The sequence below is a fragment of the Perna viridis genome, chromosome 7 (assembly GCF_037379345.1).
Source record: "Perna viridis isolate PV_CMFRI_1.1 ecotype Kerala chromosome 7, ASM3737934v1, whole genome shotgun sequence".
Classification (NCBI taxonomy): Eukaryota; Metazoa; Mollusca; class Bivalvia; order Mytilida; family Mytilidae; genus Perna; species Perna viridis.
In genome coordinates this window covers 10036952-10055149 of record NC_142451.1, presented here as the reverse complement: position 1 = coordinate 10055149, position 18198 = coordinate 10036952, and the positions used below count along the sequence as shown (strand labels likewise).

General features: G+C 31.8%; 1 protein-coding gene across 20 annotated transcripts in view; it reads left to right on the top strand.

Moving 5' to 3' along the window:
* Nucleotides 1-3616: 3616 nt before the first annotated feature.
* LOC148611263 (uncharacterized) overlaps nt 3617-18198 on the top strand; it is a 105404-nt gene continuing 90822 nt past the window's right edge. For 7 of the 20 annotated variants that reach the window (XM_088591640.1, XM_088591638.1, XM_088591636.1 and 4 more), the window contains exons 1-4: nt 3618-3769; nt 10562-10605; nt 13845-13906; nt 15146-15275. The gene's annotated coding sequence lies outside the window, so the exon portion shown is untranslated. Of the gene's footprint in view, nt 3770-4788; nt 4828-10420; nt 10459-10561; nt 10606-13844; nt 13907-15145; nt 17436-18198 lie in introns of those variants that run through there. The other 13 variants (XM_088591639.1, XM_088591635.1, XM_088591637.1 and 10 more) reach the window with 7 other exon arrangements.

Genomic DNA, 18198 nt, shown 5'->3' with positions numbered 1-18198 from the left:
TTTGAGTTTTGATAGATTCTATATACAATCATGCCAATATAAGCATGTACTTTAAATGTAAGTTTTTGGTAAGAATCAAGCAAAATGGGAAAAATCAGAAATATGCATGTCAAAAATCCCCTGAGCTGACAATATAATTTCACTCAAGGATGCAGACTATTATTTGATCACTGAATTTGCTCAGAATTTTTTTAATATAATGTTAGAAAAAAAAAATGAGGATTTTTGACAGGGTTATCTGCCATTGAAATGCTCATTTCTAGTGCATTTCAAAGAAATTATAATTGAGTTTACCAACATGATATGTAAAATTCTTTTTTACCTTGATTTTGATGGTGCAAACAGTCAAATTAAACTATCAAAATGGTGGGTTTTATCATACCATGTTTTACCCATTGCCTGGCTTTTACAGAGACTGATACTTAATTATGTTTGTAGGATTGGTCAATGTACAAGAACTTCCTATCAAAGATTGCAGTAGTATTACAGGTAGTTAACATGGGACAACCTGAGGCTGACAAATGTTTTACCTGTCACAGTGGTCACCTAATACTGTACATTTCACTGAACCTAATTGGGGATTTAATATTATATTGTAAAACAAGGTGAGATTTGGTTACATTTTATAGCTTAATGTCAATGAAAAAAATCAGTACTTTGAAGACTTTTGCAGACTTTCTTGTGAAGTTATACAGAAGGAGATTCAGTATTTCTAATTTTTGGGGAATGTAAACATAATTTTTGTTGGGTATATTTTTGGGGGGATTAGAAGTTCAGGCTAAAAAGATGTATCTTTTGTCTAATTTTTAGGAGGTAAAAATTGTGTTAAATTAAGAAAAAAAACTAAATTTCATACTAAAACTTTACATATTTTCAATATTAATTTTTTTTTTTTTTGGGGGGGGGGGAGGGGGGTACAAGCAAAAGTAAAAGCATATACGCAGACTGTAGTGACCAATGTGTTGGAATGAATCCGAAGTTTTAGTTAGAAATGCATAACACAATTTCTTTTTTTTATTTTTAAGTTTCTGTTTCAAAAAATGTCCTTACTTTTAATAATTTCCATGATTTGATTCATTTTTTGAATTAAATTGAATACACTGCCATTTTTTGCTCATATAAAGTATGGTGGAAAGGGAGGAAGCTTTTAACAAGAAGTTGTCAAAAAATTGAAAAAAAAAAATGTAAGTGTTCATAGAAAATTGCTATGAGAGAGAGATTGTTGGTCTTAAATGATATGTGGGAAATTATAACTGAAAGGACACGCAAACTAATATATAGCTTATTCTTAGATTAGAACTTATAGCAAGTATGGAGAATACTTCCCCCTTTTCATGATTTCTGGATCAGTCAATCTTAATTAATACTTGATTATTGTTAAATAATTATTTTATCAAGATACTCCTACATCCAATGATAAAAACAATGTTATCAAATTATTTACAATGTAATGATTTATCTAAAGTATCCTCAACATGTTCTTAACATCAAATAAGTGGCAGATGTCCAGAATCTTCATACAGATTCCATCTCTGACTAACAGTACATTCTTGTAAATTTTCCAGGAAAAACTAAAATATACAATTCAACCATCTAGACTAAGTTTCCACAGTTTAAGTTATGACAATGATATCAGTTGAATATCGACTGATGTAGCGGTTCATTAATGTTTGTTACATTCCCCATTCATAAAAAAGACAGGTGTTTATTTCTACAAGGTAATCTTATAGATTTGGGTCAAATACTACCAAAGGGGAGATGATAGATACTACTATCAATAGGGGCCATTTCAAAATAGTTATGCTTAGCTTTATTCATATTAAATTTAAATGAAAAAAAAAAACTTTTCTAATATAAGAATTTACGACAAAGTATTCAGAATAATTTACAGTCCAATTTTTTCAATGCTGTTAAACAGATTTTCCTGTTATAGTATATTGTTCATCTACAGTAAAACCTGTCTTAACACTGAGTAAAACAGGTTTCAATCGATTTTGAACCTGATTAAACAATTCACTAGCCTTTACTGAAAGGTGTTTAGTGAATGCAAAATTTGCTGTACACACACACAGATATATATGCATGTTTCTGATGTTAAGGTACTATATAGGTTGTTCTACAATTTAATACATTTTTAGCTCACCTGGCCGTAGGACGTGAGCTATTGCACTCACTTAGCATCCGTTGTTGTAGTTAACAATTTCTTCAAACATCTTCTCCTCTGAAACTAATGAATAGATTTGCATGAAACTTATAGAGTATCCTGCACAAAATGGATGTTTGGTTATTTGATTGGTTAAAAAATCATGGCCACCGTTATTAAAATTAGAACAAAAGGGTCAGACCGTACTTTTGTGCTTATATCTCCAAAACTTTAGGTTTAGCTAATATCTTTTAATTGCTGAAATATCCTTTTTATAAAGCCTACATAAGTCTCTAGGGATCGAAGTTGTCAGACAACTCCACGTAAAACATACTGCCCTTGAGAGGAGAAAAATGACAGGTTTTTTTTTTTTTTACAGTTTTCAGCTAATATCTTGAAAAGTATGATAAATAGAATGAGACTTTCAATTGCTGAAACAATTCTTATTATAAGGCCAACAAAAGTCTCCAAGGATCGAAGTTGTCAGATGACTTCATGTAAGAGTTATTGCCCCTGAAAGGCAAAAAATTATGTTTTTTGCAGTTTTCAGCCAATATCTTGAAAACTATATTTGATACAATGAAACATTTGGTTGATGAAATGATCCTTATGATAAGTTCTACCAAAGTCTTCATGGAGTCAGAATTGTCGGACAACTCCTTGTTAGATTTATTGCCCTTGAAATGCAAAAATTAAATCAAGTGAGCGATTCAGGCTCTTGGGAGCCTCTTGTTAAATATGATTTTTAGCAATTTTTTACCATTATAATTCAACTTTTAAATTATCAAATTTGTAGGTATCATAAACCTTAAAAAATAAATCTACATAGCTACATTTAGTAAAAATAATCTTAAGAACTGCTTAGTTTGCATGTACTTGTATCACTCTCCAAGTACTCAGCATACAGGAGGTATAGAGTAACCTCTGGTTCACTTGGTGTCAGAATAATGTGATCCAGTGGGGTGGCTTGTGGAGTGTAGCTTATATGAGCTAGCACAATAAAGATATGGCTCAGAATGTCTGACTAGTACAAAGCAGGGTCTGTTCAATTGATCAAACATTCTTGTTTTTGAAATGCATAAAATATTTGCCATAGGATTTTAAAACACAATCAATCAATCAATCAGTATTTGTACACATACCAGTTTATGCTTTATAACATAAAGTATGTAGTTATGGGATTAATCATGAAAAACTTTGATATTCATGATAGTAACAAACTTCTTGGCATTTCTTTTGATAATATTTTGAAAATTGTGAAGATTCAGTGCCAATTTTTTTTTTATTAAATTTTCAGTGTATATGAGCAAGTTAAAATGGCATCTAATCAACTATGTGGGCTAACTGTCAACAATTCGTTACATAGCTACCCTAATTATCTATATCAGTATAAATTTTGACCATTTTGAAATGCCCCCAGTAAATATTAGTAGCATCAGTTAGTTATTACACCTGATAAAAAAAGTAGATTATCTCAGAAAAGCTACTGAATTCATTTTATCTCCAGTTAAAGTTTTTTTTTTCAAGATTAGTGACTTTATAATCTTGATCACAAGGAGTATTTTTGTGTTAAATGGTAAAATTAACTTTTGGATAGTTTTACAAATTCCCTCCAAAATTGTACAGGTGAGTAGGTATATTACACAGGTGAAATATGTAGTACTCTTCATTATTATTACCCTAATATGACACTTGAATATTTGTTGGTAGCAAGAGATAATTTTCTTATTTCTATAAATTTGACCTTCAGTTTAAACAGGTTCATACCATGTAATACTTATTTAACTCAACTCAGTACATACATGTATATATACATAAAGAATTATAACAGAATTATAGCAGATCCAAATACTTTCAAAAGGAGGACCCTAACCCAGGGTCCTGAATTTTTCAAGAAAAAATATGAAAAAAAATATGCATATTATTCACTTGTGTTGCTAATTCAATACTCAGTGGTGAACTTGCTTGACTATAACTATTCCAACTAAATTGCTTTTCAGATGTTTTTCAACAGAACATTTTAAAACTTTCAGTTTTATAAGGGGGCTCACCCCTTCTGGATCTGCCTATGATTATGATTTTAACCTACTTCTCACTACTCACCAACTTCATAACTGTATACTGCATAGTCACTGTTTCACTGCCAGACATGAGCCATAAAAGAGATGGGTCACCATTTGCAAATTAAATATTATTATAAATGCAATATAGAAAAAAATAATCTCTTTCCTACTATCCAGGTGTTATGCCTAAAAAATAATGTTGAAGATTGAATTATTGTAGTGGCAGTCACTTTGTGTGCAATGATAAAAAGTTTGCAAAAATCTTTAAATTTTACAGTAAATAGACCAATGTAGAAGTCAACATGTAAAAAAGTATGTCCCTGCACTCTATGCTATATTTTATGATTGTACAATTTGCTGCAATGTATAAAAAAATAAATTAATAAGTTCCCATTGCAGTAAAAGTGAAGGTAAGTCTAAAGTATCTAAATATAATTAAGTATCCCCCAAAATGAATTCGTTCACATTGACAAATTTTGCCGTGTACCACTAAATATTTTTCTCGTTTAAAAAGACAAACCTTTTACAAGTCATTGACTAAAACAATGCTTTGTTTTCTCTTTCTATTGTTGTTATTTAACATGGTGGTCTAGCATAAAGACAGGTGTAAAGTCAACTCAGGTAAAAATGGTCTTCAAAACATTTTGAATGCTTTAAATGTATTGTAGAAAACAGCAGCATTCAAAATTTTATTAGCGGTGTTAATTTTTTTTCACTTTTAGAACACTTTTGATGGGGTACAGGATATGACTATAGATACAGTGTATTTTTAGTGTTATTGTGCATAATTTTGTGTTCATTGTGAGCCACACTCTCTTTTAAAAACCATTTCTGCTTCACTTGATTGAAGTTTATGTAGCCGACTCAGATTTGTTTGTGTAAGCATGATACCAAAATAATGAATTGTTTCTGACTAATGTCCATTTATGCTTACCTGCATGAAGCCAAAAGTCTTACACATAAATGTTTGTTTTTCTTTTTTTTTTAATGCAAATGTAATTGGTCAAAGTTATTATAAAAAAAAATCCTCCATTATTTCCAACCTTTTCAATCAGTTTGCATTTTTTAAAGTGTTTTGAATATTCAATAAAACATGTTTTTAGGCAAAATACTGCAGATATGAAAAGACAGGCTAAATAATAATCAGTCTGCTAAATGATATATTTGAGTAAATAACAGTCAAAAACAAATTTGATAAATCTCTGTTGCATTTGATCTATAGCTGACTTGTGATAACTGTAAATATCATCTATGGGGTCCATTTCAAGTTTTTTTTAAACTAGACATTTTATGCTAGATATACAATGTCATTCTTGTTGAAAACATTCTCACAATGTCAGGGTCCCTCTATACTCATGTCCATGCTAACATAGGTGGAGAGAGGAGTCTTGCCATTTTGAGGATGGTCAGAAAATTGATAACAGTTTCATACTAGAGTTTTGTGTGTGATATTTACATTTGAATATGACATGTATGATGTTTATATCAAAAGGTCTCAACCTTTATTATGTAATAGTAGGTCCAACCCTGGGCAGAGTTGGACACTATATATCTACTGATGAGGACATCTAAGATCATGATTTCTAATACTAAAAATGGGGTCCATAATGTTCTAATTTAGCTATATGTCTCAATTTGAATTGAATATTTCTTGACTTGGTGTTGAGGGTATATACCAGGCTTGTGAAGGCTTCATATATGTTTTTACCCTATTGTGTATAGAGGTAACTGAAAGTAGATATAGACTTTCTATTTTTAGCACACCTGGCCAAAGGCCATGTGAGCTATTGCCATCACTTGGCATCCGTTGTCATTGTAGTCTGTCGTCGTTGTTAACAATTATACAAAACTCTTCTTCTCAGAAACTACTTAACTAATTAGAATCAAACTTGGTATGAATGTTCCTTGGGGTATCCTGCATTGAAATGGTAGGGGGATTTTTGATTTGTCGAAAAACATGGTCGCCATTACTGAAAATAGAACATAGGGGTCATACAGTAGTTTTTTGCATATATCTCCAAAACCGTTAAGTTTAGCTAAACTCTGACATGGCTAAAAGTTTTCAGCATGATGATATCTATCTGTGGTCAAATTTCAGTTTTAATCCATTAGGTCATGTTGGAGTTATTTTCGTTTTTCAATGATTTTTGCTGTTTTTAATGTTATTTCTTAAAAATCTTCTCACCTGACACTACTTGACCAACTGAAACCAAACTTGATACAAATGTTTCTAGGGGTATCCTGCATAGAATTGATGTGGGGATTTTTGTTTTGATCCGTTGAAAAACGTGGCCACCATTACTAAAAATAGAACTAGAAATAGAAATAGTCAGACAGTTGTTTTTCGTATATATCTCCAAAACCGTTTGGTTTAGCCAAATTCTTTCAATAGCTGAAATGATTCTTATTATTAGGACTACATAAGTTTTCAGGGATAAAAGTTGTCAGACAATTCCTTGTAAGAGTTGTTGCCCTTGAAAGTGAAAAAATGACTTTTTTTTTTACAGTTTTCGGTCAATATCTTGAAAACTGTGACAAATTAAAAGAAACTCTCAATTGTTGAAATGATCCTTATGATAAGTCCTACCAAAGACTTCTTGAGTCAATATTGTTGGACAACTTCTTGTTAAATTTATTGCCTTTAAAAGGCAAAATTCAACCAGATGAGCGATTCAGGCTTCTGGGAGCCTCTTTTTTTTAATATGGGGTGTTGTAAACTTGTATTTGGACTGAACGGTATACTGTAATGATTTAGGTATAGTGATTAAGTTATTTTGTAGATATTAACATCAACATATCACAGCTAGCACTTATTGATTTTCATAGTATGTCCTGTGTCCTTGTCTTTGGTTTTACTCACGTTTCACATCTAACGTCTGTTTTTCTCAGGCAGAAGTCTGTCACACACAGTAATACAGGAAACGACGTTACGCCAAGAAGCAACAGCTTTCCCGACTAACCTGGCACTACATGGGGGATCTCAGAGCTGGTCATTTTTATCGATTCACCACATTTCCTACAAATTTTAACTGCAAATTATGCTTTATGAATTGTGTGTCTTTCCATAGTACCTATGTTCAAATCACACATTGTTCAGGATTTTATGGACCATTTTTTAAAAAAAAACAGTTAAAAATACAGTTTGTCACCAAATAGCTTAAACAGGTCTGGGATACGGTGCTTCTTAAAAGTAAAATGCAATTAACTGCCATAAACTGTTTTCACCTGGAAAATGTGTCTTGGAGATCCTGAGATTTTAAAAAGTGGGCTTCCAGATTGTTATTTGCTAATTTTTGGCAAAATTTTGCACAAAGTTGAAAAATATTTCAAATGAAGGGGGTTTAAAACCCACATACCCTCCTCTCAATTCACTATTGGGCTATCTGTCACTACCTTTCAAGGTCATTTACTATTTTGACATATAAATATGCCTTATAGTGTTTTTTTTTCGTCCTTTTGCGCCAATTGAATAAGAAATTGTAGTTAAATTGCACCAAACATTTTTTTCTGTGTAGTCCTTTTTCGCCAGAAAAAGACTACATTTTGCGCCAAATACAAATTAGGGAAGTAAAATATAAAAAAAGTAAAAATCTAATGTAAAACAATCAGAGAATATAAAGATAAAATGTAACTGGAATAAAGACCAAACATAAATTATTTATTATAATTATTTCTTTAATTTTATTTTATTATTCTAGAAAAAAGATCTAAAATTTGTTATCCGAACCTGACCAGACAGATCAGGATTAGTCCGATAAGTATTAGTTAATAATACTATATTAAAATAACTTTTTAAAAAAAAAATGAACATTAATTCTGCCAGGGAAACCTGCCGGTCTCAAGCCTTGAAAAGGAGGAGGGTCTTCATTTACATTATTTTACAAAAATAAATGTCTTACATTTCTTACATTTTTTATAATTATACTAAGAGATGAACAACCAACTATTAAGTGATCTTTTTATTTCTAAATGGTGAATACAGTAACCACACCGCACAAAATGGTGAATACAGTAACCACACCGCACATCTAATGTAGCACTAAAACAATATCTAAATACATTTACCTGTATTCTGGTGCAAAAGGTTCATTAATTTGTTGGCACAATTTAACTACGAAATTTGAAAAGTAAACTGGCGCAAAAGGAGTACTGGTGCAGACTTGTGGTGCAAAAGGCAATGCCCAAGGCAACAACAACTGTTTATTCAATTATGGTTTATATTATACACTAAAACTAGGGTGTCACCTGTCAGTATAATCAGTCACAGATTTCTGGAAAAACAAATATAAAATTTAAGGTAAACATTTGAGATGCATGTATATTAGTAGTCAAAAAATATTGAGACAATGATCTAATCAATAGTCCTCCCTGGAACTTTGATGTTGGAAAAAAAAACACAAAAAGGTTTCTACCAAATGCTTCTACTTGCAACTTTATTAGCCATAGAGGTCAAAGGTCCACATTAGTACTGGTTCATTGTCCAAGACTCAATTTCGGATGCAAGACCTTGTAAACATCATATATCGAAGTCCTGGACCATGTTTTATATTTACTCTTACTGAGGACTATTCACTTTCTTGAAGACCTATTATTTAGGATGCCAAGAAGTTCAGGACCTTTTTCTCTTGAAAGTAAGGTAGAACCCTTGGAGATACATAGCAACACAAGTCCTACAAAAGAATAGAAATGGAAACAGCAACTGGTGTATTAAATTTCCAATCAATTCACTCTGAAGTCAGTTTTAATTCCATTCTTGGCATATGCTTATTATCTACATGAAAACTTGATTATGAGATAATTAAAGTAATGATTTAAAATGAACACCTGTATAGCACAGTTCTATCTCCAGATTTCTTCTATCAGGGATGTTCAGAGGAATTCAGAGGTAGCTGGCTGGTCTGTGTTTGTTTGAAAGAATCTCTTATCTTTAAATCAAATGTATAATTTGCAGTTATGAACTTAATGAATGTAAAGTTTCACAGGTATTTTTACTCTAGAGGGATGGTATTAAAACTAAGGTTTTAAAGTTGTTCATGTTTGATGCAAACTTATTTCAAAATGGTGATCAAAAGTAACTGTATTGTTTTGTTGAACAAGTAGTAATACAGAAATGAAAAGTACAAAAAAGAGAAAATCTCAGATAATGCAGCACAGGGTGCACAAAATTCAAATCCCAACAGAATAATCAGTTTCTATTAGAGAATATATAACCAAGTTTTATGAAAACTACTTCATTTGTAAGAAATCTTAAATCTACACCTCGACTATAAAAATTGGTACAAAAATGTACCCAGAAAAAAAACTGTTTTCATAATAACAAGTGAAAGTATCCCATGGCTGACAACTTAGAAAATAAAGCAAGAATATGACTGGAAGATATTCCATTTTAAGGATATAATCTACAGAATTACAAGTATACTGAAAAAGCCTTAGCTGATCAGAGCTATTACAATCAATGTCAAAATAACTACTATTCACATTTACGTTTCACATAGAAGCTACAGTCAGATCCATCAAAACTTGTCAATATTAAAACAAAATCCATTTCAAAACTTTAGATTTAACTCCCTTGGTCTATTTCCGACTTGGACTTCATTGCTAGTACCATAGGTGTTAACCTCTTGAAAACTATTAAGCAGGAGATCTCCCTATCAAAATTTGCTCAAAGGAGGAGATCTGCTGAGGTTTTTTTTTCAAACATATTTTTTTGTTTAGTAGTAGAATGTGTTTGAACTTCAAAGCAATTTACTCAGATAATTTCTAGACATCGCCTCCTTGTGTTTCCTTAAATATTGACAAGAAATGAAGTAATTTATAATTATATTTCTAAGCCCAAAAGTTCAAAAGAAAATTCCCAAGGCAAGAGATTTTAGACTTATGCCTTACTACAGGCATGTAAGTGGTAGATTTTTGAATTTCTTACAAAATAATGGAAGCCTCCTACCAAATGTGGGAGACTTAACAGCTATGTGGTAGGATTATAGTTAAAATGACTATTGACAGTTTGAAGCAACATAGTATACAATGACCATGTAATTTATCAAGTACATTGGAATCCCAGAATTCTAGTTCTCTATGAGAATGTTATGTCATTTCTGCACCCAAAGGAGTAATTATAGTAATTGTTGATAGGATAGAATTTTTACTGAGTTAAATCATTACTGTGGACATTCTGCCAAAACAAAATGCGTTGATCTTCTGGATTACTGTGATCATTTCTAAGATTCTATTTGATGATGATAAGAAGCTCAGGTAAGTGTTTTGAATTAAAATTTACATAGATTTCTTTCATATTGAAGGGGAATGCTTTGGTTATATAGAATTGTGTATTGTAAAATCTGCCATATGTTTTCAGAGATTGTATCAGAGGGTGCTGATTATACAGTTTAGTTTGCAAAGGTAAGACTTTATATTTCTGTTCATAGAAACTATTCTGATAATTTTTGCAATTATAACAAAAGCCATTTTAGGCTATAATGTAGGTGTAGAACTTTCAGGTTTTTGCACCTGTCTGTCCATTTGTCTGTCATACATCATTGCATGTCGTTGTCTGGATGTGGCCTCCATTTCCTTGACAGATTTCTTCTAACTTTGGTGTATGGTTAGTTGCTATAGAAGTTTTGATTTTTGCAGACATTGGTTAAGGAAATTTTTTTTGGGAGGATGTTAAAATAAAATAATCGATTTATGCACATTGTCTGGATAGGTTCTCCATTTTTTAAAAAAATTTTCATTCATAAATGGTTAGTAGAAATGAAAGCTTGAATATGACTGGTATAGGGACTTGACTTCTCTAAAGAGTGCATATGTGGGCCTATGGGCTTTAGTGAGAGTAGTTTTAATTAGTGCAGAAAATGCTAGAATTATTACCTATTATTTGACAGTAATTACAGAATGTCAGTAAAGCTGATTCAATGTTTTTGATGGTAGTAGAAAGTTATGAACTGATGTCATGATTGACAATGCCATGTAGGTATGCTTTATACTAGTGCATAAATATTCAAAGCCCTCTTCCCAGTAAAACATGCTTTTATCAGGACCTAGAATGGTAGTTTTAAGGTTACCTTCTGTAAATATATTCAGATTGTCATGAAACTTGGTGGACATGTACAAGTTCATAGATGTTGGTTTTCTGAGATATGCCAGTTTATAGTTTCAAATTCAGATGTGTATTTTGTGATTGTTAATTATTTAAGTGTCAACATGACGCAATTATAACTTATGAAACTCAATCCAACTTTTGCATGAATACTGTTCTCAATAAAATTGTAAGAATGCAGTTAAGAGATTCCTGATTTTATCTCTGCCCCTGATTAGCTTTGTCTCTTACTGAGTCAATGTATATTTAAAAATTGGCATCATTTTTTTTTAAAGGGTCGATGATAAAAAACGTATTTTGATGATGTTTTCTGTATGATTATTATCAATATTGGCAGATTTATATCTGTATTATCGAATTATAGCTATGATTAAGACTTTGGGTGTATATTCTCATTATACTGCAGACAAATGCAGTTTTGGCACAGCTATTACTTGAACCTTTGTCAATTCAGTTTGCCAGATTTTTAATTTGTTGAATTCTTGTTTTTTTTTGGTACATTGTTGTATTGTTTGAACAGAGGTTATAAATAACATGTAAGCAAGTGTTATTCAAGCATTTAAAATAAACAGGGGAAACAGTTTGTTTATTATGTCTCCTACAAACTTTGTTCTTGATATACCAGCAAGTGTGGGGTTATATAGTGATAGGAGTATCTATCCTCCCTACTGTTTCTACTTCCTTCTTTCTGTTACAGAGGAGTACCCATCTCTTTTCCGTTACCCCTCCTACACCACTGAATGGAATTTGATGAAACTTGCACAGAACCTTCACTTATTACACATTTGAATTTTTTATTTTCAATCTTTATCCAAATCAATTTGGGGTTTCAACATAGTAAAACATAGACTTTGTCCTTAATGAATATGGGGACCTGGGGGTACCCATCTCTTTTCCATTACTCCTTTTACACCACTGAATGGAATTTATGATACTTCAACAGAATCCTTATTTAGTTTTGAATATGTGTACCTCCTATTTTAGATTTTAAGTTTTTTGTGTTCTCATATCAGTAAACATGAGACTTCATTATTCCCTGATGTGGGGTACCCATATCTTACCCATGATTCCCTGACGTTGGGTATCCATATCTTACCAATGATTCTCTGACTTGGGGTACCCCTATCTTACCAATGATTCCTTGATGTGGGGTTCCCATATCTTACCCATGATTCCCTGATGTGGGGTACCCATATCTTACCAATGATTCCCTGACGTGGGGTACCCATATCTTTCTAATGTTTCCTTGAAGTGGGGTACCCATATCTTTCCAATGTTTCGTTGAAGTGGGGTACCCATATCTTACCAATGATTCCCTGATGTGGGGTGCCCATATCTTACCAATGATTCCCTGACATGGGGTACCCATATCTTACCAATGATTCCCTGACGTAAGATACCCCTATCTTACCAATGATTCCCTGATGTGGGGTACCCATATCTTACCCATGATTCCCTGATGTGGGGTACCCCTATCTTACCAATGATTCCCTGATGTGGGGTACCCCTATCTTACCATTTATATGAATCACCTTGTCCGTCAACCTGTATTCCCTGTAAACTTTTTATTCATATCAGAATGATTTCAATATAATTATAATGACAGCGTCATATGTACATGTGCATTTAGAAACGTAACTTAATGTTTGCAAAGAAAGATTCTTCAATTCAAGAGTTTAACATTTTGAAGCAGGTATTATTTAAGAAACAAATCACGGAAAATTCCATTTTATCATTGTTTTACCATGGGCTGCCATTTATGTCACATTGTTTTACCCCAAGTGATAGTGATGGGTTAAATAACAACATAAATGGCCAGCCAGTTGTAAAACAATGATAAAAGGAGTTTCTATGATTTATTTCGATCCTAATTTGACTTGTTTTCATATTTTAAAATTTTTTATGTGTTGCACGAAATGTTTATCAAGTGTTTATCAGTTTTTTACCAAGGCTGTGGTCTAAAGAGTTTTGAAGCACGTCATATTAGAACACTCATTGAGCTCACTCACAGGAATAGTTTATTCTGTATCGAAACATTTCATTCAATCAAATTAGTTATTTTTATATATTTAGTCCAATAAACATATTAACCAGTGTAAGTACACGTTTTAGAGAAAAACTGGTTTTATTTGATATCATTGTGCTTCATTTTCTACCTTCAACATAATTAGAAATAGTGCACTGTGAGAAATACTAGATTGATATTAGTTTGACAGGAGATATAAACATCATACCTAATATAGATTTACATTCAAAATAGTAAAGGCAGCATGAAAATATTTACAAAAATTGAATTTATTTAACACACTCCTTTTTCGACCTGTAGTAAGTGTGCTATTGGTTGTCTTTTTGTCTGTACACCTGCTTCGTCATCGAAGACCTCATTTGGCAGTATATGAACAGAGCACGAACAAAGTAAAACACAATTAATGTGATGCTTTGATCTTCACCAAGTATTTACAAGAACACTTGAAGTGCACGTTGTTCAATTATTTAGTTCAATAACTAGAACAACATTTTAATTTTTTTTATATTTCAGATAGAGTTACTGATTGGTAGATAAAATTCCAGTGACTTTCATTACAAGTACATGTACCTGTAGTAAGTTTTGTGGTGGTGTTATGGAGAAATCATTATGAAAATTTAATAAGGGTTATCCCTCTTTGTATGCTTGGCTATCAAGAAGCTGAGAATTTTAAAACTAGAATGGATGGTGTTATAGGCCTTTTTGGTTAGACTAATTAATTGCGAAGCGTTCACATGTATCACAGCCTAATATAAATCCTTCTGTAGATATAATAACTTTTGTCTGTCTATCCATATACTTTTAGGACTCATTTCTCAGCTTTCTGTGGACAAAATGTTTTCCGTTTGGTGTTTGGCATTTGCATGGTGATTGGCCTCACCCTTCCCGGTTTCCATCTAATATATTTCTTGTAAAGCTTGAGACTTGGAATTTAACATGATTTTGATTTTGTAAAAATTCTTGTTTCACATACACCAAAATTCTGTGTAGTTCTATTACAGAACACATGTAGCAAGACATTTGTTCCATCAAATATAAAGTAGAGATTTTTTAAAGCACAAATCGCAATATTGATTTGCCTAAGTCTTTACCAAAACATCATTTTTTATGAATGAGATAAGACAATACCATTGCTAGATCATTATTTTCTTAGAAATTTATAATAATTGATCAAGTTCGGTTACTACATAGTTTTGATATTCAGTTAGTTTTAACTGAAAGTTTAAGATTGCATTCTTATTTTTAGAAAATGCTTCCTTTTGTTAAAACAAAAAAGCATTGTAATATTGTATGTAAATACATTAAAAAAAATCCCTTGCTGTGCTTACTGAATTTGAGTTATCTGCCCATAGGGCCATGAAAAATTAAAGAACATGTGATCAATTTTAGTTTATTGAGTTTAGAACTACAATGAACAAATTTACTATAAATATTATTTGGCTTTAGTTGATATTTTTTTCAAATAGGTTCCAACAAAATTATATAATTAAGATAAATTTGATTTGTATAAATTATGCAAAAACAATTATTGCCACTTTTTAAAATGTTGCTGAACTGTGTTTGCTTGGCAATAAGAATAGCTAGATAAAAACAATGCCAATTGCCTCTCTAGTGGCATCAATGACATTCATAAACATAATCAATATTAATGGCCTTGACATATTAAATTGTGACTCAACCCAATGTTTATTTACATTCCATGGAATTGGTGCCCTACATTTTTTTTCTGGAAACATGGTTTGTATTTGGAGTATAAGATTTTGAGTGACACTACTTGTCTTTTAAGGCTTTAGTTATTGTTATTCATTTTGCAGGAAAAAATATAAATTGGTTCCTAGGAGGCATATTCCGTTAGATTTGGAGGAAAATTATTCAGCATCTATTTGTGGATCCTTAGCATGGCTGAAGCCATTGTTGAACCTGTTCAGAAACTGCAAGTGCAAGGTATAGCAAAATAGTACTGTTTTTACACTAAAGCTTAAGTCAATGTCAACCTTAAAAAATTTCTTTGAATTTTCATAGATTAATTTCATAGATAAAGCATCCATTCTGAATCCATCGAGAATTACAGTTGAATGAGAGACACAGAAAAATCAATAGCTCTCCATTGGTTTCCTATAAGTTGACTAACAAGAATTATCATGATCAGTTTGTTGTCTGACGTCTGCTAGACTCTTGTGGCCATCTACTACAGGTAAGTTTGAAATATTTTAATGGAATATTATTGGAATGAACAAGAACTTTAAATGATTGTGTGTTTGTTTATTTGATTTTTTTCATATTGACGAAAAAAAATGATTTGACTAAATATTTAATTTGAAAATGTATTTTTAAATTTTCTTGATCAGACATACAAGGAAATCAAATGTAAAGGTACTTGTAAGAGCATTTTTCTATATGGATAAGTAGGATATAGTTTTACCAGTTTTCTGTAGTGTCTGTACAATGCATTGATGTAACAGCAATTTACCGAAAAATGACAAAAAACAAAAGAAATGTAATTAATATTAAATTGTATTATTTGCTATGTCTTAAGGTATCATGAGGTTTTACCTGAAAATTGGATTTTCAGTTAGTGATCTTCAATTTGATTACAAACTAAAAATAGATTTAACTCATTGTTTAGAAGGAGAACACTCCTGCTGCAGATAAAGTTCTTGTTATCAATGCATTTTGTCCTTCTTGGAGTATTTGAACTATAAGAGCATGATTTGATTAAATTAATTTAATTGATGTCGCTATAACCACAGTTTATTTTGCTAGAAGAAGGCATCATTCAATCAGCTCAATATTTTGAAGATAAGAATTTGTAATCAAAGATCTGATTTCCTAAATTTTTGAAAATCATTACTCATTAGATAATTGCTTGACAGTTTTTGACCCAGAAAATTAATTGTACAGGAAAAGAAATTCTGTTTTGCCAATGGGTCCCCCCCCCCATTTTGGTGGTGTTTCCCAGTTATACATATTTATTATACTCTATCCTAACCAATGAATTGGAAAAAGGTACTTTGTTCTTCTATTGTGAGCCCTAGTATCCTTGTGAACACACTAGAATGAACAACACCTTATGGGTTTTGACAACATTTTCTACATACAACCCTACTTGTTCTTGTTACACACTTCATCTTTCTGGTATTCTATTGATTTATGAGGTTAAAGGTCAAAAGTCAAGGTCATAGTTCAACTTCTGATTGAACCACACTTTGAATTGACCTCATTCAACATTAAGCTTTAATTGTGACACTCTAACATTTTGGTAAATGCTAGTATTACCCTTTGATTGGATATGAGACTTGATAATGAGTTATGTGTTTTGACCAAGTACAAAGAGAAAAGCCTTCCTTGTCTAAATAGTCCTCGAAGTTTAGGATAAAAAGATATCAGTACATGTCCATCCCTAAGTTTGTTGTTCATCTGTCTCTGACTCTTCAGATTTATGTTTGAGTTAACCCTTCACAATGGAAAATGAATCTTGGTATACATTTTCAGCAAAGTAATATCTTTTTTAAAATACATATTTTGAGCTAAAAATTATGGCCAAAAGAGTCCGTGTTGACAGATGTGTTACACATTTCCTAATTCCCTTTTTGTCTTTAGCTATGTTATTGACATAATGATTTCCTACAGAAATTTTGTGAATCTTCCAAAATTTCAAAACTGTACTATCCTGAGAGTTTTTCTCATTAGGAAATATAACATACTACAGTTTTCTTCCCAACAATATATAGGTCGCTCACCATGTCTATTTTTTTTGAAGAATGCAACAATAGACAAAGCTACTGTTTTATTTCTTGCCTTAAATAGGTACTTTAATAGATATCCCTGATATGTAAATCAAATTGCGGATTTCTTTATTGTATCAGATGGTTTATTGATGAGTCTTAGAAATATCTGAATATTTAAACAGCATTTTAACCCTAGAAGATGCCATATTACCAAGTTTGGTGTTATTAATAATCTAGTATTAATTCCGACATTAGGTTGGCTTGCAAAATTTATTCTATACTGCACGAGAAGTGAGTAATCTGTTGTTGAAGAGTTGGACAAGCACCTGAATATTTAAATGATTTTGCTGTTGAAGATTCTCAAAGGCCTTATAAGGTATTGATTAGTTGTATCAGTAATATGGTTATAGTATCGCCCCAAGTCTTGTTTCTCCACCGAAATCTGATTAAATGATGCAAAAGCTGTTTATTATACATACACTTCTGGATAAAGTCTTAATTTCTTGGAAATATTATTTAATGGTGAATTGGCTATTTATTTCCTTATGTTTTATCATTTTAATACTTGCTGACTTTAGAGGACTGGATGTCTGACAAAGCCATTTTGTGACGGGGGTGGGTTGAAAGTAAACATTAGAGGACTGGATGTCAGACAATGCCATTTTGTGAAGGGATGGGCTGAAAATAAACAAAAGAGGACCGGATGTCTGACAAAGCCATTTTGTGAAGGGGTGGGCTGAAAATAAACAAGGGGACTGGATGTCTTACAAAGCCATCTTGTGAAGGGTTGGGCTGAAAATAAACAAAAGAGGACTGGATGTCTGACAAAGTCATTTTGTGAGAGGGTGGGCTGAAAATAAAATCAACAAATTGATTTTGCACTACTTGCTTTTTGAAAACGATTGAATAATAATTGAGCAGTTGACAATGTTCAGAAATAATTCAATTGTTTATTAAAATGATTATCAGTTTTGCTGCAATGAAATAATATAAATTGAATCTGGAATGGTTATTGGAATGTTAACTCAATTTAATGGAGGAAGAATAACTGACTCCAATAATGGGTGGAGTTGTATTTGATTCATTTAAGTGGAATTCATACAGTACTAAAGGATAGTGAAATTGTAATTGTTTTAACA